The sequence below is a fragment of the Pinus tabuliformis genome, chromosome 6 (assembly GCF_031772625.1).
Source record: "Pinus tabuliformis cultivar Carrire ecotype Pingquan chromosome 6, CPIR1, whole genome shotgun sequence".
NCBI classification, from domain to species: domain Eukaryota; kingdom Viridiplantae; phylum Streptophyta; class Pinopsida; order Pinales; family Pinaceae; genus Pinus; species Pinus tabuliformis.
The window spans coordinates 1,870,454,478-1,870,479,452 of record NC_142292.1 but is presented as its reverse complement, the minus strand read 5'-3'; the positions used below and the strand labels follow the sequence as shown (position 1 = coordinate 1,870,479,452).

Below are 24,975 nucleotides of genomic sequence, written 5' to 3'. Positions count from 1 at the left end.
CCTGAAGCATTTCATCTTCGAGACATCCTTCTTCCGCCTCTGCTGCTCCTGCTGCCCCTTGGATGAAAGAACTGCATTTTCTTCCTCCTCCTTGGGTTTCGACCCACTGCTGCTGCTTCTGTCAAGCTTGCACTTGACTATATCTTTCCTTAGCTCTTCCTGCTTGAGAGCTGCCCACATACTATCCCAGTCTGGAAAAGCTGCCCTGCCGAGGATGCTCTGGACAAAGACTTGCCACTCTTCTGAGACTGGGTTTAGGACAAGTCTCACCATCTTGGAACCTTGAGGTGTAGACCCCAAAACTGCTAAGTCGTCCCTGGTCTCCTGGAGTTTCATGAGGAACGAATCTATCCACTCCCCCTTTTGCATCTGCGCAAATTTCAGTTTCTACTCTAAGTACATCTTCTGCTGCTTGAAAGATCCTTGATACAGCGTTGCCAAGGCATCCCACATCTCCTTTGTAGTCCCTCTGCTAGCGACATGACAAACCATGTGATCCTTTACTCCATCAAGGATCATTCTCTTGGCCTTTGCCATTTCTGCCTGGTACTTCTTCAGCGGATCTGGATTTGCAGGCACAACCACCACGCCGTCGACATAGGTCTTGAGAGAATGCTCATTAAGAAGGAACGACATCCTTGCCTTCCAGATGACAGAGTTGGATGCTCCATCCAACCTGTCCCGAGATCTCAGCCCACTGGTTTCCATCTCTGCCACGAAAATGTCGAACTGCTCCTCTCTGCTTCTTACTGCTGCTTCTCAAGCAATAAGAAAACGAACTTCTTGGCAGGAAGTCTACTGAAGAAAAAATTCTCTCACTGTGCTTCTCCTCTTTATTCTGACGTCTTTTGGCCCAACAATCCGCTTGTTGAAAAACTGCGTCCCACCAGCTCTTCCTCATGCTAAGGCTCAGCATTGCTCCCTCTGCCACGACAAGATTTCGATCTGGAAGCCCTTCCTCTCTGTCGACTCACTCAGAGAGAGACTTTCCTCGAAAATTCAACCCTCCTGGCTTGGATAGCGCAATCCCTCTAGGGAGTCAAACTGCTGTCTCCTGCAACTATTTTGATCTCCTTTTCTGCTCAACGCTGGGTTCTCTGGCACTGCTCTTCTTGTTCCACCTGTAGCTCTGATTGTTAGTTTTTGGTAGCATCGGATGTGCTCTAGCCATGAAAATTGATGGAGAGGTTAAGGCACATGAGTTCTAAGGAACCCATAAACCGTTTGGTGAAATTCCACCTAGATTGTATTTTATTAAAATAAATAATATTTTTAATGGGGTTCCTAAGTATAAACTTAGGAAAATTAAAGTATTAATGGGTATTAATCAAAATATGGGTGAGAATGTTCTAGAAAGTGAATCAAGTCAAGATTTAATCTTAGCTGTTGATTAGAGACTTAATCTCGACCGTTGAAGTCTCAATGAGAAAAGTATAAGGAGGAGGCTTGGGGTTCATTTGAAAACACAGAGAGAGTTGATCAGTTAATTCGATATTCCTAGGGCAGGGTTGGCTAAGGAATTCGAACAAGTGATCAAGCAGTGAGGATCAGAGGCAATACTAGAAGGAAGTGATTTCTAGTTCCAGTGAATATACTTCAGAGAAGACAGTGAAGGATCAAAGAGCCAGCGTAGTGCCAAGGAGGGATAATGCAACAACTGGAGGAGGTTGACGCAAAATTGCTGGGGGATAGCAGAGATCAGTGCCAGGAATCACTATGGGTGATTGGCAAAAGAAATCTCGATTTGTCAGCAATAGAAGCAACAACAGCTAGGCTGACATAGTCAGAGGGAGTCTCCACGCATAAGCCACATAGTGACTACGTAGGCTCATGCAGAGACTGCGCAGTGAGTCATCCAAGAGCTGGGGCCAGTGCAAAATCTCCATATTCAGTGTGAAAATTTTCAATATTTTTCTATCAGTTATCTTCTCTGAGTGGATTTCCATTTCTCTAGGGCATCCAAATTGTATTAAAAAATTTACTGCCAATAATAGAAACCCTTAGATCCGCTTCACCGGTTTTCCCGCATTGGGTTTTTCCGGGGACTATTGTCCAAAAACAAGTGTGTTAATGTGATTGTTCATATGCTAGTGTTTCTCTTGCCTTTTATTTTCAGTTCATAATTTGTGAAGTCTGCAGCTGAATTTATTTTGATATTTATTGAAGCATTGGTAAATAATTTATTATTGTAAATAAGTAGGAGAAATAAATCAATTACTGCAGCGAAATATTCACATGGTATCAGAGCAAGGTTCAGGCAAGATGGCAGTGATTTTTGCAATATAGGGTGGTGGTGCCACATTGGCAGCAAATCGATCTCCAAAATATTCACGCAGTCCCTTGCAAAAATTACCAGTAGAGAAAAAGAGCATGGAGAATAGTAGGGATCAAAATATTTCTGAATTAGCTTCCAGGCTAGAAGAGGAATTTGCTTGCTTATCGAGTTCTGCATCAGCCGAGGATTGGTACATTGATAGCAGGGCTTCAACTCATATGACTGGAGAACGAGAATATTTCTCGAGCTATCAGGAGGAACAGATGAACTTCCAAATCACAATGGGCAACAAGACGAAATACACCCTAGTAGGAAAGGGAACTGTTAGATTCTAGACAACAACAAGAGATAGTCTTCGGGCCACTAACGTACTGCATGTGCCAGGTATGGGAATGAATTTGATTTTTGTCTCTCAATTACAAGATAAGGGATATGATGTGTACTTCATCGGTAATAGAGTATATGTCAAGCATCCTAAGTGGAAAAAGAGGGCCCAGATTGGAACTCGAAGCAACAAGTTATACAAGTTGCAGCTCGAGTCTCCTATGGCACTGATAAGCAATAATATCAGTGGAGAAAAATACTTAAATGAACTGTGGCATAAAAGGATGGGACACTTACATCATGGGGCGTTAAGGATTCTCAAGGAAACTGTTGCAGGGGTTCTAGTGTTTAATACCAAGCATGATGATACATGCAGAGGCTGTGTATTAGGCAAGTACGCCAAAGCAGCTTATTCTAGAAGCAACAATAGGGCTAAGAGTGTATTGGGTTTAATACACTCAGACATCTGCGGTCCAATGTCTACAAGAGATATCAGTGGTGTTCAGTGTTTTGTCACTTTCATAGATGACCATTACAGGAGGTGTTGAGTATTTTGTCACTTTCATAGATGACCATTCTAGGAAAACTTGGATTTATTTCTTAAGAACCAAGGATGATGTCTTTGATCGGTTTAAGGAGTTTAAGGTTCTAGTGGAAAACCTGACAGGAAGGAAGATCAAAATATTGCGCTCAGACAATGGTGGAGAAAACACGGATAAAAACTTCACAGATTTCTGTGCAAGAGAAGGGATCAGAAGAGATGGGACAACACCTTATAATCCAGAGCAGAATGGACTCAATGGAGTTGCAGAAAGGAAAAACAGAACTATTGTTGGAGCAACGAAGGCGACATTATATGATCAGAATCTACCCAAGTTTTTATTGGCAGAAGCATGCAATACCACTGTATACATTCAAAACAGGACTCCTCACATGACTATAGGAAAGAAGACGCCAAAGGGTGTTTTCTCGGAAAAGAAGCCAGAGTGAGTCACCTCAGAATATTCAGAAGTGTGGCTTATTGTCATATTCCAAAAGAGAATCGGAGTAAGTTAGAGCAGACTGCCGAAGTTGGATATCTTGTGGGTTATAGCGAGACTTCAAAGGCGTACCGAATCTACCAATGAATTAATTCTGAATGAGCAAACAACTCAATGATAATACAAAGATATTTACAATAATAGAAACATCAGGTTTCTATGTAGAATATGGAAACACTTAGTTTCATCTAAGAAACTGCTAAAAGAATACAAATAGCAACAGCTAAAATAAATGAGCATTAAATACTAAATATGAATATTCTAATACCCTCCCTTAATGCTCAATCTATTTACAACACCAATAGACCCTCTGAATTTTACAAATTTATCAGGACCAAGAGGCTTGGTGAAAATGTCGGCGGGCTGCTCTGTTGTGGGAACATATTGCAACTGAACTGAGCCGTCTTCAACAAGCTGGCGAATGTAGTGACAATGAGTTTCCACATGCTTTGTTCGTTCATGAAAGACAGGATTCTTGGCAAGTTTGAGCACTCCCTGATTATCGCAAAACAAAGAAGTAGGCCCTGTCTGGGAAACATGCATATCTGTAAGCATACGTTGAAGCCAAACTGCTTCACAGGATGCCTTAACTGCTCCCCGATACTCTGCTTCTGTTGAGGAGAGAGCCACTGCCTGTTGCTTCTTACTAGTCCAAGTAACAGCACTAGATCCTAGATTAAACACATACCCAGCTGTAGATTTACGGTCATCAACCGAACCGGCCCAGTCAGAATCAGTGTAACCACGGAGTATAGGTTTGGAACTTCGAGTGTATAGGAGTCCATAATCAGAAGTGCCACGCATATATCGTAGCACACGCTTCGCTGCTTGCCAATGATCAGCTTTAGGAGCTGACATGAAGCGGGAAATGTAGCTTACTGCAAAACTGATGTCAGGTCTGGTAGCAGTAAGGTAGATGAGACTGCCCACTAATTGCCTGAATAAAGTTTCATCCACAAGGGGAGAGGATGACTGAGCTGAAAGTTTGAGCCCTGGTTCCATAGGAGTCGTGGCCGGTTTGCAGTCCTGCATTCTGAACCTGTCCACAAGATTTTTGGCATACTTGGACTGAGAGAGAAAGATCTGATTTTCAGTCTGCCAAACTTCAACCCCCAGACAGTAATGAAGAAGTCCCAAGTCGGTCATCTCAAAAGTTCTGCATAAATCTTGTTTGATCCCATGGATCAAATGTGCAGAGCTGCCAGTAATGATAAGGTCATCCACATAGACAACCACAAACAAGATATCATCACCAGTATGCTTGATATACAGGTTTGCATCAGATGGACTCCGCTGAAAACCCTGATCTGTCAGATACTGATCAATTTTCATGTACCAAGCCCGAGGAGCTTGTTTCAATCCATAGATTGCTTTAGCTAACCGACACACTTTCTGTTCTTGACCAGCAACCTTGAATCCTGGAGGCTGCGTCATGTAGACTTCTTCTTGGAGATCACCATTTAGGAAAGCACTCTTTACATCCATCTGATGAACTTTCCAATTGAACTGAGCTGCTAGGGCAAGCATAAGCCTTATGGTACTCATCTTGGCTGTAGGAGCAAAAGTCTCCTCATAGTCAATGCCTTCCTTCTGTGAGAACCCTCGAGCCACAAGACGAGCTTTATACTTGTCTATGGTTCCATCAACTTTGTATTTCACTTTATACACCCATTTGCAACCTATGGGTTTTTTTTCTGCAGGAAGATCAGAAAGTGTCCATGTGTGATTCTTCTGAAGGCTCTGGAATTCGGCTTCCATAGCCTGTTCCCACTCAAATGTACCCTTAGCCTCTGAATAGGTTTGAGGCTCAAAAATACTATGTAGGTTAGCCATAAGAGCAAAATTGACTGTAGACTGTTGTCTGTTCTTATGTCGAGAAGTTCTACCTTCAACGAGCTCATCATCCCGGAGATCACCAATGGTTTTAGCCCACCATTTAGGCTGAAGAGTAGAAGAACCAATATCAGGAGTAGAGGAACCAATATCAGGAGGAGGCGGAGAAGACTCAAAAGCAATAGGGGCCGCAAGAGGAGGATTATTTTCTGGAGGAAGCTCAGATAGAGTATTATCAAATACTGATGCTACATTATCCCTCCCATCAGGTGGACCGACCGGAAGAAGAACACTGTGAGGTTGATCCTCAGAGCACTGCTCAGAAGAAGAAGACTGAAAGAATCCTCTGTCTTCATCAAATACTACATCCCGACTGAAGGACCAGTGGCTATATCTATCAGCCTATAGGCTTTGTGATGATCACTATACCCTGTCATCATGAGTTTCTGGCTTTTGGAATCCAACTTAGAGCGCTTAGCAGCTGGAATCCAAACATATGCAACTGAGCCAAATACTTTGAGATGACTGATCTTAGGCTTACGGCCAGACCAAACCTCTTCAGGAGTCTTCCCTGTAACAGCCTGAGTGGGTGATCGGTTAAGAAGATAAACAACAGTAAATACTGCTTCAGCCCAGAATTTGTTTGGAACACTCCTGTGTTGTAGCATGGAACGAGCCATTTCAACAACCGTGCGGTTGCGACGCTCGACAACACTGTTCTGCTGAGGAGTGTAGGGGGTGGTTAATTGACGTTTGATGCCATGAATATCACAGAAGTTGGCAAACGCTGAAGAACAAAATTCCCCCCCATTGTCGGTCCTAAGGGTCATGATGTTACAACCAGATTTTTTTTCCACTAAGGTTTTAAACTTCTGAAAGGTACTAAGAGCATCAGATTTATTTTTTAAAAAATACACCCACATCTTTCTACTGAAATCATCTACAATAAGTAAAAAATATTTGCAAGCAGTGATAGAAGCTGTATTCATAGGACCGCAAATATCAGCATGAAGTAACTGAAGTACCTTAGATGCGCGCCAAGATTCTCCATGTTTGAATGAAGACCGATGTTGCTTTCCCGCTTGACAGGTGCTGCATACCCCCAATTGCTGAGTCTGAATATCAGGTAATCCTGACACAAGTCCCTCCCGAGAGAGCTGAGAGAGATACTGCATATTGAGATGCCCATATCGCTGATGCCATAGAGTGCTGATAGGAGAGATACGTGCTGCTAGAGCCACTTCTGGAGAGTCACCTGTGTCAAGTAGCCTGTATAGACCATGGTCCTCTAGGCCAACAACAACTGTTAAACTAGTCTCCCTGTCAATAATGGAGCACTTGTGGGCACTGAACACTACATCAAGTTGAGGAGAATTCCTCATAATTTGGCTGACAGATAGCAGATTAATTTCCATACCAGGAACATAGTATACATTCAGAAATATAAGTGTGCGCCTACCAGACTGAATTTGAACTGTACCTCTGCCAGCTACTGTGTACTTTTCACCTCCGCCAAATACCACGGAATCACTGAAAGGTGTAAAGTCAATAAACCAGTCACGCCTGTGAGAGAAATGGCGTGATGCACCAGAATCAATGTGCCATGCAGAGGGAGGAACAGGATCTGTAGACCTTTTAGCCATAAAGGCGTAAAAGGCAGACTCTGTCTGCTCGGAATGTTCTGCAACATTTGCTGTCTGATGTGGCCCTCCCTGTTTCCTCTGTTCAGAAGCAATCCTCTGTCGGCAATCTTTCTTCATGTGACCGAACCTGTGACAGTAATTGCACTGCACACTTTTCTTCCTAGCAGGATCAAAAGGCTGAGAGGAGCCTTTCTGCTGAAAAGACTGAGAGGACTGATATTTTGCAGAAAATGCATTTTCCGAAGACACTGATGAAGCACTACTACCGAACAACTGTTTCCACCGATCCTGCTGCAGAAGTTTGGTACATAATTCTGGAAACTTCAGATCAACATTTGTGGTGGTAATGTTGAGTGTTTCTATGAAGTGTTCATAAGATTTCGGTAAACTTTTCAAAGTAATGACTACCATATCTTCTTCCTCCATGGTCCGACCAATGGCTTCGAGCTGATCTCGAATGTCTTTAATTTTGTTGAGATGTTCCTGTAAAGACATATGGTCGTCCATCATGATGGAGAACAACTGATTTTTGAGAAAAAAAGCTCTGCTTTTGTCAGATGTCTCGTGCAGTTCTTTCAACTGTTGCCAGATTTCGGCAGCTGTCTTGCCAAAAGGAATCTGTGGTAACTGATCATCAGCGACAGAGAGCTTGAGAAGCATAACAGCCTCTCGATTGCGATCATCAAATTTATCTTGATCGGTACCAGCTGTACCGGGACTGAGCTCTTTGCCCAAAATGAGCTGATCAAGACGCCTGTATTCAAAAATGGTTAACATTCTTTGTTTCCAAATGTTATAGTTGCTGCCATTAAAGCGTTGATTTCCTTCTAGCATCAGATTGGTGAGCGTGGCCATTTTCCCAAAAAAAAATACAGAAGTCTGACACAGAGAAAAAAATGTAGCTGCCTGCTTATCCTTTAAATATATTTACCCAGCAAAAAAAATATATCTCCCCAGTTTTAAAAACAACAGCTAATATAGCTAATATAGCTAATATAGGACGAAGACAAAGTGGCTGTGAACAGGGATTCTAAAAAGTCACCGTGTTTGAGCTGTGTATGTTCAATACGCAGATTCTGTGCGGCTGACGAATCTGTCACCGTCTTCTTGCCTTAAAAGGTTTGGTGGGCACTTACTGTTTTTATATCTGCACATATTCAGGACATCGTGACCGCAGACATCGTGAATCCCCACTACTGATTTCCGCTGAAGTTTTTCACGTCCCACGTGATCCGTTGAAATGTGGCACGAAGCAGGGAGATCCGAAAGTCCACGATTTGATGGACGCGTGCCCAGCGGTGTGCGGATTACCTGGCAAAGCGGCGGGGGGATCTCCAGCAGCTTGGTTGAATAACCCACGTGAGCAGTCGATTGAAGAATATGAACCCACGATCAAGGTTTTGCCGCAGAAATTTTAATTTCAATGCGTATCCGTAGATTCAAAAAAAATTGCGGATACGACAGTCGGGTGCAGATCCCGTGGCTTTATACGTTCACCGTTACAACAGATACGACAAAAAATTTCCTTCGCTCTGTTATGTCCCTTGGCTTTATACGTCCCGTGGTTTTATACGTTCACTGTTTAAGGGTCGAACTTGCGACAAGAGGTCCACAACACACACAAGAGGTCTTCGATCACGTTTCCAGCACCGTCAGTGCTCTCAGGCGCCTCAAATTTGATCTTGAAGTGAAGAATTCGAAGCAATCATCGAAGCCGAAGAGGCCTTTGGCGTGTATGACGAGAAATCACAAATCGACTTTACTCAGAAAACACAGCAGAATTGCTAACTTGTAAATCCAGCTCCTACGAAACGGTCACCGCCACAGGGTTAATTCCTCAGAGAAATGATAAAGCAGGAGAAGAATCCATTTCTGTATCGAGATGGACGACTGTAAGCTTTTATCACAGTGAGCAAAGCCGAGGCTAAGACTCAGTGAAGGCTACCTGGCTTACAGAGGGCTCGACCTTAGAAAGGACTCAAGAGATTAGGATGCAGAGAGAATAACTGTTCAAGAAATCTCTTAACCTGGCTCTGATACCATAAAAGAATGTTCAATGAATTAATTTTGAATGAGCAAACAGCTCAATGATAATACAGAGATATTTACAATAATAGAAACATCAGGTTTCTATGTAGAATATGGAAACACTTAGTTTCATCTAAGAAACTGCTAAAAGAATACAAATAGCAACAGCTAAAATAAATGAGCATTAAATACTAAATATGAATATTCTAATAGTAGGAAGATTGTAGTAATGCAGGATGTAAAATTCATGGAAGATAGAGCTTTCAAGAAATCTCGAGAGATGCCTTTTGAAGAACAGGTTGAGGATGTTCCTTTGGTCCAACAATAGGGATCAGATCTAGCAGGAAGACAGGTATCTGGTTCGAGCACTGTAACCAGTACTAGCATCTCCTCAAGAGAAGAGGAGCCAGGAGTGTCACAACAGGTACAACAACAGGAAAAGGAACAGATGGAACCTCCCACCACCAGTGGAAGGACTAGCCGAGAGGTACGACAGACTCTGAGGGACGCAAAGGAATTTGTTGGAGCTCCTAGAGTCGAGAAAAGGCAATGTAGACAACCTTACATGTACCAAGCATTGGTAGCTCAGGTCGAAGAACCTTCTAGATTTCGTGAAGCCGTACAACACCAGGTATGAGTGGATAACATGGTAGAAGAGTACAATTCCAATATGACAAATGATGTCTTGGAAATTGTACCAAGACCAGAGAATTGATCAATTGTGGGTTCGAGATGGATCTACAAGATCAAGTATGCTGCAGATGGCAACGTAGACAAGTATAAGGCTACGTTCATTGCAAAATGATACATTTAGAAGGAAGGAATAGACTATGAAGAGACCTTTGCCCCAGTAGCTCGGTATACCTCTATCAGATCCATTATACCCCTTGTAGCATAGATGGGATGGGAGATTCACCAAATGGATGTCATGACAACGTTCTTGAATGGACTGATAGAAGAAGAGGTATATATTGAACAACCAGAATGTTTCGAAACACATGAAAAGAAAATTTATCTGTGTAGATTGAAGCAAGCCTTGTATGGGCTGAAACAAGCACCCAGAGCTTGGTGTGGTCGAATTGATAGCGACTTACAGTAGTTGGGATTCATCAAGAGTGATGCCGATCCCAATCTTTATTATCTGTTGGTAGAAGGTGAGCTGTTAATTTTGGTATTATATGTGGATGATCTATTTTTGACAGGATCATCCAAACTCAGTGGATTGCAAGAAGAACTTGGAAACATAATTTGACATGAAGGATTTGGGGCTAATGCACTACTTTTTGGGATTGGAAGTTTGGCAGCAGGATGGTGAGATCTTCCTTGGCCAAGGTAGATATGCATGATAAATTCTGAAAAGATTCAGAATGCAGGATTGTCAACCCATGCCTATGCCTATGATTACCAATTGGACGAAAATAGATGCTTCCAGAGATAAGGAAGTGGACCCCACCTTATACAGACAACTCATTGGGTCGCTTATGTATCTAGTCAACACCAGGCCAGACATATGTTATGCTGTCAACACCCTTAGTCAGTTCATGGTGGAACCAAAAAGGGCACACTGGGCAGCAACAAAGCACATTCTCAAGTATGTGCGGGGAACAGTCAATTTTGGATTAAGATACACCAAGGGCGATGATATCGAATTGAGTGGATTCACTGATGCAGATTGGGCAGGAAGTTCAGTAGACAGGAAAAGTACCACTGGGTATTGCTTCGGTATTGGATCTGGGATGACCTCCTGGTGCAGTAAGAAGCAAAAGTCTGTAGCACTGAGCTTGGCTGAAGCTGAGTATATGGCAGCTAGCAAAGCAACATGTGAAGCTATATGGCTCAGGAAACTGCTTGTAAATCTATTCAGGAAAAGGATGGAAGCGACAAAAATCTTCTGTGATAATTAGAGTTGTATCAAGCTCTCTGAAAATCCAGTGTTTCATGATCGCTCCAAACACATTGATATTCGGTGTCACTTTATTAGGGACTGTGTTCAGTGTGGGGTGGTACAGTTGGAGTATACTCCCATAGGAAATCAGGTAGCAGATGTACTCACCAAGGCTCTAGGAAGAACAAAGTTTGTTCAATTTCAGGAACAAATGGGTATGTTGGAAAATCCCTTTCAATAGCGTGATGCAACATTTGAGAGGGAGCTGTAGTACAGATGCAGCAGTGGCAGTGGCAATGTCATGGGTAGTAGTGCAGTAGCAACATCAACACAATGTTGGTGGCAGTAACAGTGCGGAAAGGAGATGCTTAAGAGACAGAGCAGCATGCAGTTGGACATTGTTGCTAGAGCACTTTCCTCGCTATGAGGGAATGTTAGTTTTTGGTAGCATCGGATGTGCTCTAGCAATGAAAATTGGTGGAGAGGCTAAGGCACATGAGTTTTAAAGAACCCAGAAATCGTTCAGTAAAATTCCACCTGGATTGCATTTTATTAAAATAATTAATATTTTTAATGGGGTTCCTAAGTCTAAACTTAGGAAAATTAAAGTATTAATGGGTATTAATCAAAATATGGGTGAGAATGTTCTAGAAAGCGGATCAAGTCAAGATTTAATCTTAGCCGTTGATTAGAGACTTAATCTCGGTCGTTGAAGTCTCAACGAGAAAAGTATAAGAAGGAGGCTTGGGGTTCATTTGAAAACACACAGAGAGTTGATCAGTTAGTTCGATATTCCTAGGGCAGGGTTGGCTAAGGAATTCGAACAAGTGATCAAGCAGTGAGGATCAGAGGCAGTATTGGAAGGAAGTGATTTCCAGTTCTAGTGAATATACTTCAGAGAAGACAGTGAAGGATCAAAGAGCCAACATAGTGCCAAGGAGGGATAGCGCAACAACTGGAGGAGATTGATGCAGAACTACTGGGGGATAGCAGAGATTAGTGCCAGGAATCACTGTGGGTGATTGGTAGGAGAAATCTCGATTTCTTAGCAGCAGAAGCAACAACAGCTAGGGTGACGCAGTTAGAGGGACTCTCCACACAGAAGCCACGCAGTGATTGCGTAGGCTCACACAGAGACTACGCAATGGGTCATCCAAGAGCTGGGGCCAGTGAAAAATCTCTAGATTCAGTGTGAGAAAATTCACATTATTTTTCTATCAGTTATCTTCTTTGAGTGAATTGCCATTTCTCTGGGGCATCCAGATTGTATTTAGAAATTTACTTTCAATAATAGAAACCCTCAGATTTGTTGCACCGGTTTTCCCGCATTGGGTTTTTCTAGGGACTATTGTCCAAAAACAAGTGTGTGAATGTGATTGTTCATATGTTGGTGTTTCTTTTGCCTTTTATTTTCAGTTCATAATTTGTAAAAGTCTGCAGCTGAATTTATTTTGATATTTACTGAAACATTGGTAAATAACTTATAATTGGAAATAATTAGGAGAAATAAATCAATCACTGCAACAAAATTTTGACACTGATACCATGTGAAAATTCCTAAACCGAAATCCTTGTTGCAACAATTGATGACATTTCTCCTATTTGTTAAATTCCTTTAAACAAATTACTTGCAGTTTCCTACGGCAAATATCGAAATACATACATTGCAACCTTCACTTAATTAATTTATTTGCAGAAACAAGAAATTGAGCAAGAAGGAAAATACAACACAATAACACCGTTATTTTTGGACAAATGTCCCCGGAAAAACCCAATGCGGGAAAACCGGTGCAACAAATCTGAGGGTTTTGTTATTATGTAGTAGTAAATCTGAGTACAATTCCTTGGATGCTCAACTAACAATCCGATATAGAGAGAAATTGGACAAAAACAAATAGTGAGATGATCTCACCTTGTCACTAGAAGAATCTGAGTCTGATCACGCTAGATTGGAGCCTCTGCGTACCCTCTATGTGGCCTTTGCGCAGAACTGCGTAAACCTCACGCAGTCCCTGCGTACTGGGTATCACACTGCTCCTCCTCCAGTCCCTTTGCTGGCTATAAATTCCAAATTTCTGCCTCCCGGTCTCACACCCCAACTCCCGGCTTCTGAAACTCTATTTCCTCAACAGGAATTTGATCTCCCTCTAAGGCCTCGTTCTGCCCTCTCTGCCTCGTACTCTTCGGCCCAGGAAAGCTTCCTTTTCTGGATACTATTTCTGCCCCTCACTGCAAGAGATCACTTCGATTACTCTAGCAACTAATGCGCTGCCCTCTCTGAGAATTTCGATCTTCTTGATCTCTCTCGGTGTGTCTTCCAAGTGACCCTCAAGCCTCCTTGAATAATCTTCTCGTTGACATTCAATGACCCAGATTAGAAGCTAATCAATGGCTAAGATCATTTCTGCCTAATCCTTGTCTTCTTATAGAAGTTACACCCACAGTTAGATTATTACCCATTAGTTATTTTAATTTCCTAAGTTTAGACTTATGGACCCATTAAAAATAATTAATTATTTTAATAAAATTGTCTCCAGGTGGAATTCCCCAAAACGCTTTTTGGGTTCTGTGTTATACATGTGCTGAAGCCTCCCTGCAAAATTTGAGACTTAGAGCACATCCGATGCTACCAGAAATCAACATTCCAGCAGTTAGAGGGAGTAGCAACAACTCAGAATTTCGTTGAGCAGATTCCTTGGTTGGACACAGAGGATTTGCAACAGTTTTCAATTGGAGAATCAACGTGGGTCGAAGAATAATAGCATAAAATTGTGCTTTCTATGACCATGGACAAAACTGACATTCAGGGGGCCTGAGATTTGTCTTCCAGGTTCTTAGGACGAATTTGCTTGCTTGTCAGGATCAACTTTACAGGGTGTTTGGTATATAGACAGTGGAGTGTTGATTTGGGGTAGCATCGGATGTGCTCTAGCCGCAAAATTTGGTGCAGAGGTTGGGGCACATGAGATCTCCAATACCTAGAAAGGGTTTGGGCAGATTCTAAACAGATTAGGAGATATTAAAATAATTAATATTTTTAATGGAGTCCCTAAGTCTAAACTTAGGGAAAATAAAATATTAATGTGTATTAATATGAATCTATGTTAGAGTGGTCCAAAAGACATGGATCAAGCCAGATCTAGTCTTAGCCATTGATTAGGGACTTAATCTCAGCCGTTGAGATGTCAACAGGAAAAGTATAAGAGGAGGCTTGAGGGTCACTTGGAGAAGTACACCAGAGTGATCAGTCATTCTATTCTCTAGAGCGGGGTTTGCTAAGAAAGCAGTGATCAAGAGAGCAACTGAGGGGCATTGAGTACAAAGAAACAGAGAAGGCAGAGATTGTGCCAGGAGAGCAGCGCAACAACCAAGGAGGGTGACGCAGAGCCAACAAGGGCTCACATAGGGCCACGCAAAGGCAGCCAAGTGCTGCGCAGAGCACTAGAGGGGCCAGCGCAGCTGACGCAGAGGCTCCCAGAGCTGACACAGGGCCTCCTGGGGCTGATGCAGGCCTAGAAAGGCTGACGCAAGGCCAACGTGAGACATCCAGGGGCTGACACAGTCCAGTTTGGGCAGATGCTGGGGTTGCAGAGCAGTTTTATGCTGAGGACCTGTCAGAAGGATTTTTCGGGGTTTCAACCAGGAGATTTCTCTTAAACTGTGAGGTATAGCTGCTAAGGAAATTCTCTGTTGGGTAGGCTAGTTTCGGCACCCAGATTGTACTCTGATATTGCTTAATACGAAAACCCTCGGATAGCTGCACTGGTTTTCCCACTTTGGGTTTTTCCGAGGACATTGGTCCAAAAATAATGGTGTCATGTGGTGTGTTTGTTCTTGTTTCTTTTAGTTGCTAATCTGTAATATTTTGAGTATGCATTGGTGTTTATTTTCAGTATTTACTTTGTAAATAACTTGTTAATGAAAAATAACAAGTAGGTAGGAATAAATCAAAAAAAGTGCATGAAGGGTTTCTAAACTAAGTAAACTTAGAAACTTCATCATGGAGCGTCAACTCACATGACAGAGGTTAGAGAATATTCCTCTAGCTACAAGGAGGAGCAAATGGACTTCCAGATTACAATGGGGATCAAAACGAAGTGTACTCCAATAGGGAGAGGTACCATCGATTTTTAGAGGGAGTCTGGAGCAAGCACCAACGCTACAAATGTATTGCATGTGCTAGGATTGGGTATGAAACCTGATTTCAGTATCCCAGTTATAGGAGAAGGGATATTATATCCGTTTTGTAGGGAAGAAAGTGTTTGTCAAACACTCAAGATGGAAGAAGGCAAGACATATTGGAGTTCGAAGCAACAAATTATACAAGTTACAACTTGACTCTCCAATGGCACTAATAGGCAATGATAGTAGTAGTGGGAAGGAATTGAATGAATTATGGCATAGTAGAATGGGACACCTACACCATGGAGCACTCAAGATGCTTAGGGAAACAGTAGCAGGGGTTCTAGAACTTGGGACGGAATATGATGGTATGTGCAAAAGATGCGTACTTGGGAAGTATGCTACGACAACATTCCCAAGAAGTGACAACAGAGCAGATGGCATTCTTGCTTGTTAGAATCAACTTTACAAGGTGTCTGGTATATAGACAGTGGAGCGTCAACTCACATGATAGAGGTTAGAGAATATTTCTCTAGCTATAAGGAGGAGCAAATGGATTTCCAGATTACAATGGGGATCAAACCGAAGTGTACTCCAATAGGGAGAGGTACCATTGATTTTTAGAGGGATTCTAGAGCAAGCACCAATGCTACAGATGTATTGCATGTGCTAGGATTGGGTATGAAACCTGATTTCAGTATCCCAGTTATAGGATAAGGGATATTATAGCCATTTTGTAGGGAAAAAAGTATTTGTCAAACACTCAAGCTGGAAGAAGGCAAGATAGATTGGAGTTCGAAGCAACAAATTATACATGTTACAACTCGACTCTTCAATGGAACTAATAGGCAATGATAGTAGCAGTGGGAAGGAATTGAATGAGTTATGGCATAGGAGAATGGGACACCTACACCATAGAGCACTCAAGATGCTTATGGAAACAGTAGCAGGGGTTCTAGAACTTGGGACAGAATATGATGATGTGTGCAAAGGATGCGTACTTGGGAAGTATGCTACGACAACATTCCCAAGAAGTGATAGCAGAGTAGATGGCCTGTTAGGACTTATACATTCAAATACTTGCGTCCTGATGTCCACTAGAGTTTTTAGTGGTGCCGAATACTTTGTCACCTTTATTGATGACCATTCCAGGAAAACCTGGATCTACTTTTTGAAAACCAAGATGAGGTCTTCGATTGTTTTAGGGAGTTTAAGGCTCTCGTGGAAAATACGACAGGAAAGAAGATCAAGGTGCTTTGCTCGGATCATGGTGAAGAGTATATTGATAAAGGCTTCACAGTTTTTTTGCGAAGGAAGGCATCAAAAGGGAGTGGACAACTCCGTATAACCCACAACGGAATGGGGTAGCGGAGCGGAAAAACAGAACCATAGTTGGGGCTGCAAAAGCAATGCTATATGACCAATATTTGCCCAGGTTTCTATGGGCAGAAGCATGTAACACGACAATGTATATCCATAACAGGACTCCTCATAGAGCATTGGGGAAGAAAATGCCAGAAGGGGTCTTCACAGGGAAGAAACTCGAGGTTAGTCACTTCAGAATCTTTGGCAACATTGCTTATTGCCATGTGCTAGATAAGAAGCGCACCAAACTGGATCAATCTACAGAGAAAGGGTTTCTCGTTGGGTATAGCGAGACCTCGAAGGCACACAGGATCTACATTCCTAGTAGTAGGAAGATTGTAGTGAGATGGGACGTAAAGTTCATGGAAGATCGAGCTTTCAAGAGATCTTGTGAGATGGTTGTAGGTGATCAGAATTAGCCAGCTGAAGCTCCATTGGTCCAACAACAGGGGCAACTAGTGGGACCACCAGTTAGACAGTCACAGGGATCTAGTATAGTAACCAGTACTAGCATTTCCTCAGGAGCCGGGAATCCAGTGAGATCTTAGGTGATGGAGCAACAAAGGTAGGATGAGGAGGAGTTGGTTGAACCTTCCACTACTAGTGGTCGAGCCAATAGAGAGGTTCACCAAACATTGAGAGACGCAAAGGATTTTATTGGTACGCCTAGGAGGAACAAGAGAGAGCGCAAACAACCTGATAGATATAAAGCATTGGTAGCTTAGGTTGCAGAACCTTCCATCTTTCAGGAAGCCCCATAGCATTAGGTGTGGGTAGATTCCATGGTAGAAGAATGAGAGACACAGAGGATTTTATTGGTACGCCTAGGAGGAATAAGAGAGAGCGCAGACAACCTGATAGATATAAACCATTTGTAGCTTAGGTTGCAGAACCTTCCAACTTTCAGGAAGCCCCATAGCATTAGGTGTGGGTAGATGCCATGGTAGAAGAATACAACTCTATCATGACGAACGATATTTGGGAGGTAGTGCTGAGGCTTGAGGACAGGTCAGTTGTAGGTTCTCGATGGATCTACAAGATCAAGTATGCTGCAGATGATAGTGTGGAGAAGTACAAGGTTAGGTTCGTGGCAAAGGGGTATGCACAAAAGGAAGGGATAGATTATGAGGAAACCTTCGCCTTAGTTGCAAGCTACACTTCTATTCGGTTAGTTATATCCTTAGCAACTCAGATGGGATGATAGATTCAACAAATGGACGTCAAGGCAACATTCTTGAACTGGGTGATAGGAAGAGCTTTACATAGAACAACCAGAAGGCTTCGAGACTCATGAGAGGCGCACTCATGTGTGTAGACTGAAGAATGCTCTATACAGGCTCAAGCAGGTTCCCTGGGCATGGTATGGCATGGTATGGTTTTTTACCGGTTTTGACTGGTTCCCAGTCCACAAGGTTTTTCGGTTCAATCACCTGTTCGGTTCTGATAACATTGGTTGTAGCATCAACAAATGAGAGGGAGTTGTAGTGTAGATGCAGGTTGGCAATAACATGGCAGTGTCAGCAGCAGCACAGATGCAACATCAAAGTTGCACAATAGTTGGTGGGCAGTAGCAACCAGACATGAACAATGTGATAGAGCATGATACAGAGATAGAGTGTTGTCGCAGGGTGTGCAACAATAGAGCATCGTCCTCACTAAGAGCGAGTGTTATCTTTTTTAGCTTCGGATGTGTTCTAGCCATGAAATTTGGTGGAGAGACTAGAATACATGAGATCTCCATAACCCAGAAATTGTTTCTGGAAATTCCACCTAGAGATGACTTAATTAGATTATTAACCTATTTTTTAATGTTTCCTAAGTCTAAACTTAGGAAAACTGGTTAATTAATCAGAATTAATTAAGTTAAGGTGAGAATTCTCTAGAAACTCACACTGGTCGACAGAAGATTAATTTGGATCCTTGATTAAGATCTAATCTTGGTCGTAGGTGCTCCAACAGAGGATTATAAGAAGAAGTTGATGGGCAGATGGAGAACACACTAGTGCAGATACTCGGTGATCTAGAAAGTTTGATTTTCAAGTGTAGGTGATATAATAGGAGAAATCGAGTCAGAGGTCAAGCTGCAGGTGGTAGAGGGGTAGAGTAGCAGATTTCAGAAGGAGTCTCTAGTTTTGGAAGAGTCAAAAGAGAAGGCTAAGTGCAGGGACTGCGCAATGCCTCAAGATAGGCAGTTCGATTCATCTAGAAGAAGGGTCGATTCAACTTCTAGAGGTTGGGAAAATTTCCAGGAAGTCGGAAGAATCACTTCTAGTGGCAACAACAGGCTAGACATCACATCAAAGGTAGTTTCTGGGTAGTATGAGTGGGGCCTGCGCAAAAGCAGTGCAAGAGGCTAATGCAGAATGTTCTAGAGCTAGTTTTGAGGCTCAGTTTGTTGCGGGATTGCTTGAGGATGAGGGTTAATTCCCTTAGACATTTTTGCCAGTAATTTTTCTTAGATAGAAATATCTGTTTGGCATCATTTTATTATACTCTGAATTTTTGTTGTTGCATAAATAATAAAACCCCCAACTGCTGCACCCGTTTTCCCAAGTTGGGTTTTTCCAGGGACAATTGTCCAAAAATAACAGTGTCACAATTCTTGTGTGCGCTAGAATTTCTCAGTTTCCAGTATTTTATTTTTCGGAGTATTTTTTGTGGTGAAAATTGGCGCTGTGATTTTATTCATTGTTTGTCGTAGCAAATAAACTGCATAATTAAATTTACAGTTAGGAGAATAATTTCCAGTGGTTGCAACAAATAATTTTTTCACAATAACACCATCCTGGAGTGGGCAATGCATCTCCTCCTATGATACCGGATTCGTCCAAACCCCTTGACGAATCGCGAATCGTGCGAATCCGACACGATTCTCGTCGGATTCGTGTCCAAAATTAAGGGCACGTCGTGTCGGTAACGTGCTGCTGAATTCCCAAATCGTGTCTCGATTTTTTTTGCGTGTCCTGTATTTCAGACTCGTTTGCTAGGTTAAAGGGGCGTGTGCTTGGTTGACGGCTCATTATGCAAGACAGTTGGTGCCAAATTGTGTTGTTGCGGCGAGGAGCGGACTCTCAGCGCTGAGCGAGGAGAATCGACCACCCATCGTCCACTAACTTCTAAGTTCTGAGGTAAGTCCACGGTCCACCAGATAACATCATAACGCAGTTCTGAGGGAAGGTCAAGATAACGCAGTTTCATATAAAAATAAATATAATCGATTTTAATTTTTGTGTAACCGGGCGGCGGGAACCCTGTAGCATGGAACACCAGTGAAGCAGAGATTGAAAAACGGATGGAGAAATGTGAGACAAACAGCTCCAAACTTCCCCGCAATCAAACAAATAAATAAGTTTAGGGCCACCAGTTTTGAAATCAACCAGCGGCAGCAAGGGGTTATGACATCAAGAACATTATAATAGGAATCTTGATTTATATTTCAATGTTCGATAGCAGCTGCAAGAATGGAACAAAGTTACAAACCCAAAGAATCTAGCTTATTTTCCTTTGCACTCGCAATTTCTTCAAGTTGACACTTTTTCAAAGCCTACAACGCAAACAAAATCCAATCATCATAATTAAATTATCTCAACGACTGCCTAAAATATGTTTATATTGTTTAAAAAAGGGATAGCTTATATTTATGATGGCATAATCATTACATTTTGAACAATAGGTGAGACAGTTAGACAATACCCACCTCCCAAATCTGTGTGTCTGAGTTCTCTCCAAGAGGATCAAGGTTAGTACGTAAAGTGCCTCCTGGGTAAATCACCGATCCTTTGTAAAGCCCTATGACTGGCAGTGGCAATTTATTTGCGAGCTTTATGAAAAGACAGATTATTAATTCAGGTCTAGCATAATTGCCTTAGCAGTTCTCAACCAGAATTATCTAGTGATGCAACAGTGGAAAGCATAAACAAGTTTGTTTGCTTATTTTTATGCAGGAAAAAGCATACAATATGTAATTTTAATTTAAATAACTTATAAACACACTGCTGTAGGTGCTCTTTCAAATTAGTGTTGATTCTTGTTCATTTCTTTTGCATTTTTAAATTTTTACAGCAGTCAGTTCATTTTTTTTACAGGTTGAGGTAATAGTGTTCATGGCTCAATCAAAGGCAGCAAGGAAGGGCAAGAATGTCATGGGTAGAGATGCCCTTCCTCCCCCAATATCATCAGAGTCTGCTGCAAGTAATGTTGAGGGAAGAGGACTTAAAGACAATGATAAATATCCATTGTGGAAATATGTCACAAGAGAGGATGGGCCAAACAACAAGGGAAAAGGAGGAGGCAATGTGCAATGGAAATGCAACTTTTGTAACATTTCTTTCAAAAGCACATATTACCGTGTGAAATCACATTTGTTGGCTATACCTGGTTGTGGGATTGGATCTTGTAAAACTATTACTTCACAAAAGAGAAAAGAATTGGAAAAGGAGGCCAATGTTGGTATGGAACATGTGGCACTGGCTTCAAAATCAAAAGCACCCAAGGGCAAGAATGAAGACCCCCTTCCATTTTTGAGGAAAGCCACCACCAAATTTCCATTTGAGAGTTCTACTTCTACTGGGGGACAAGCATTAAAAAGAAGATCACTTGGTCCAATGGACAAGATTTTCCAAAAAGAGAGACGGGAAGAGCTTGATCTCACCATTGCCTTCTTCTTCTATCAAAACTTCATATCATTTAATGTTGCACGTTCACCTTTATTTGTTGAGATGTGCCGAGCTCTAACTCAAGGGGCTCCAGCAGGGTATGTGCCTCCTGGGTCAGAGAAGCTGAGAACCACATTGTTGACGAAGGCAAAAAAAGAGGTGAAAAAAATGCTTGAGCCTATTATGGCATCATGGCCAACATCTGGGGTTAGCATTGTTTCTGATGGATGGACAGATCCAGCACGACACCCAATCATCAACTTCATGGTGTCTTCCTTGAATGGTCCAGTTTTCCTGAAAGCAGTGGATACACTTGGCGAATACAAGGATGCACAATTTATGGGTGAGTTATTTATTAGAGTTGTTGAAGAGGTAGGTGTTGAATCTTGTGTGCAAATCATTACAGATAATGCACCTGTTTGCAAGGCGGCTGGCATGATTGTGGAAGCTAAATATCCACAAGTGTTTTGGACACCTTGCATTGTCCATTCATTGAACTTAGCACTGAAATCCATTGCTTCTGATGTGCTTTGGATTGGAAGCATTATTGAGGATGCAAGACATATCCGTAACTTTGTGCAAAATCATACAAATGCCCTCACTATCTACAAGGAGTACAACAATCTATCATTGTTGAAGATTGCTGATACACGGTTTGCATCTTCATTCATGATGTTGAAGAGGTTGAGGGAGGTGAAGACTGCTCTTGGGTCCATGGTTATTTCTGAGTTTTGGTCTTTTTGGAGAAAGACAGATCAGGCAGCCTCTAAAAGAGCGAAGGACACGGTACTAGATGATGCTTGGTGGGAGAGGGTAGATCTAATTATTCGGATCATGGACCCTATCATCTCTTTGCTTCGAGTTGCAGATACAGACAAACCCATCCTAGGAGAGGTTTATGAGGGATGGGATTCCATGATTGAGTCTGTGAGGAGCATTATTCTACAGAGTGAGTGCCCCCAGTATGAGACATCACCAGAGGCCTTCTGCGATACCATACATGATATTCTTGTCCGCAGATGGGACAAGAATTGTTCACCTTTACATTGTTTGGCTCACTCATTGAACCCCAAATACTACAGCCATGAGTGGCTGAATGGTGGACCTTCCTGCAGATTCCCTCCTCACATGGATGGTGAAATCTCACAGGGGAGGAAAGAGGCATTGAGGCGGATTTATCAGGATAGTGCATTGCTTGCTGAGGTGGAGGATGCCTTTGCAGAGTTTTCCACTGGCACTGGTCGATTTGGAGGTTATGATGTGATTAGAGACAGGGGGCTTAAGAAGCCCTATTCTTGGTGGGCAAATCATGGGGCAACAAGCCCTCCTCTTCAGCAGTTAGCCATGAGGCTCCTCTCTCAGGTGACTTCATTCTCTTGTTGCGAGAGGAATTGGAGCACATATGGGAATTTGCATACTGTGAAGAAGAGCAGGCTTGAGCAGTCCAGGGCAGAGACAATGGTGTATGTGCACACCAACCTTCGTCTTATTTACAGGCAGAGAGAAGAGTGGTTGAGTGGAAAGACAAAGATGTGGGATGTCTTTCCTGATGATATGGGTCTGGACACCACTGTTGAGTTGGCATTGGCCAACATGGATCTCAGTGATCCAGTGCTTGAGCCTGTTAGATTTGATGACTTAGAGGGGTCAACCTCCATACCAGCAGATGCAGAGGCGACTATGGATACAGGGGAGGAGGAGGATGCAGAGGAGAGCAGTGGGGACCATGATGATGGGGACAGTGATGCTGATTCTGATGCTGATTGATGCCTTGAGGCTTGTATACCTATAGTTGTTTTATATTTTCTATTTCTATTTGCCATTGGCATTGCACCAACACTACCTATGTAACAGATTTTGATTTGATGACTTAATGAGAAAACTACAGTTGTCAGTGTGTTTATCATTTATGTTTATGTGACCAGTACCACTGACATTTATTTGAATTTTGTATGTACTATGCATGCTAATAGTAATAGCTATAAATGAAGAATCAAATTCAAGATCTATGTTTGAAATCAATAAATTTGTATCATTAATTAAAATTTGTGTAAGAAATATGCTAATATCTAATTTTTAATATATATATATATATATTTTTAAATATATATTATATATATATATATTTTAATAAAATAATATATAACGTGTCCTAACGTGTCCTGTTCCGGGGGTCAGTGTGTCCCGAATCCGACACCACGAATCCCGAATCCTACGTGTCCCGAATCCCCGTGTCAGGTGACTTAGATCTCCTCATATATCCAGGGTTGGCGAAAGTCCTTTATGGCTCCTTAGGCAAATTGTATCAATCTCCTTTGGTTATGACCTACCCTAGGCATCTAAATTTTCATTTGGAGAGAATTTTTGTTTAGACCATTCAACTTTTGTGTCAAAGTCCTTTATGACCTAGCCAAGTCCTTCTTGCTTAAGAGGTGAATTGCATCTATCTCCTTCGGTCGGCATAGCCAAGTCCTTCCGACAACCAAGTACTTTTGGCTTCTAAGGAGAAGATGTGCCCATTCTCATAATTTCCCTAGGACATTCACCTCTGGTCTACCTAGCCAAATCCTTCTAGCTTCAAAGGTGAATATATCTTATAATTTGAGGAAGAGACCGAGTTCTTGGACAGAGTTGATTGAATTTTCTAGGCAAATTTTTGTGGTCAGTTTCACTTGTTTTGACCGGAAAATTAGATTGTATCTCTTGTTAATTGGACAAATTTCTTTTAAGAAAAGGTCACTGGGTTTTTCCCTAGTTGGGATTTTCCCAGGGTAAATTTCTTGTGTCTTTGTGCACTGTTATTCTATTGTTATCTCTATTGCATTTATCGTTGAATTTTTTGAAGTATAATTGCTTAATGCTAATCTGAAATGTGCTAAAGTAATATCAATATCATTGGAAGTAATTATGAGTTTCAGGAAATTGTGCTTGTCTATGATGCACTTGAAAAAACAACATGGTATTGGAGCAAGGTTTGGATCTATTCTAGAGTTCTGGTCAAGGAATCTTCCGAAGGCCGAGTTATATGTAATTATATTTCTAGCAAAGAATTGACCCGAAGTCAAACACGGATGATGGAAGTCCAAATTCTGTGGCATGGGTTACAAAAATACGCATTTTATGAAGCCATTGTAATATTGGCATCTATCCTCGTCCCTCGACGGAAAATCAGGTTGGTTGAGATGAAATTTTCATAGATATTTGAATGTGTCTCATTGGGCCAACGATTGGATTAAATCGCTTATCATGTTGATGTAACAGGGCCAAGAAGTACCTATATTTCAAAGAAAAGTGCCTGTTGGAAACGAAAAGGGAGTAGTAATAGCCTCCGTGCTGGTCGAGTTGCTCCGAGGTTCATAAACGCTTGCTTTGTATTTAGAAAAGCCTCGATGCTTTTTTTATTTTCTTTTTTCAATGCTTGACAATTGTAATGCTTCGATGTTCACCCTTCATCACATCCATCCCCTTCTTGGCGATCTGCGTCAAAATCATTCTTAGATCAACGTTTTTGGGTTAGCTCTATCCTCGCTTTCGTATATGAGATTGTTTCCATTTTTTGATGATCCTACTCATCTTTGTTGAACATCAACACCGAGATTTTTGTTTTAGCAGAGGCCAAATTTAATGGAGGATTTAATGTTTTGGTCATAGTCACAACAGCAGAGCGGAGGAAGAGTTATAGTTGAAGTTAGTGGAGCTTCTGGCGGAGATTGGCACGCATCAAATGTTAAGCATTGCCGAAACTTGACACGCCTGACTAATAACACCATGTATAGAAACTGAAAGATGATTGGATCCCATAGAC

General features: G+C 41.9%; 1 protein-coding gene across 2 annotated transcripts in view; it reads left to right on the top strand.

The window, feature by feature from the left end:
• The window catches only part of LOC149266608 (actin-related protein 2/3 complex subunit 4), a 348,674-nt gene that overhangs the window by 259,660 nt on the left and 64,039 nt on the right, over window positions 1-24,975 (top strand). The gene's annotated exons all lie outside the window — the stretch shown is intronic.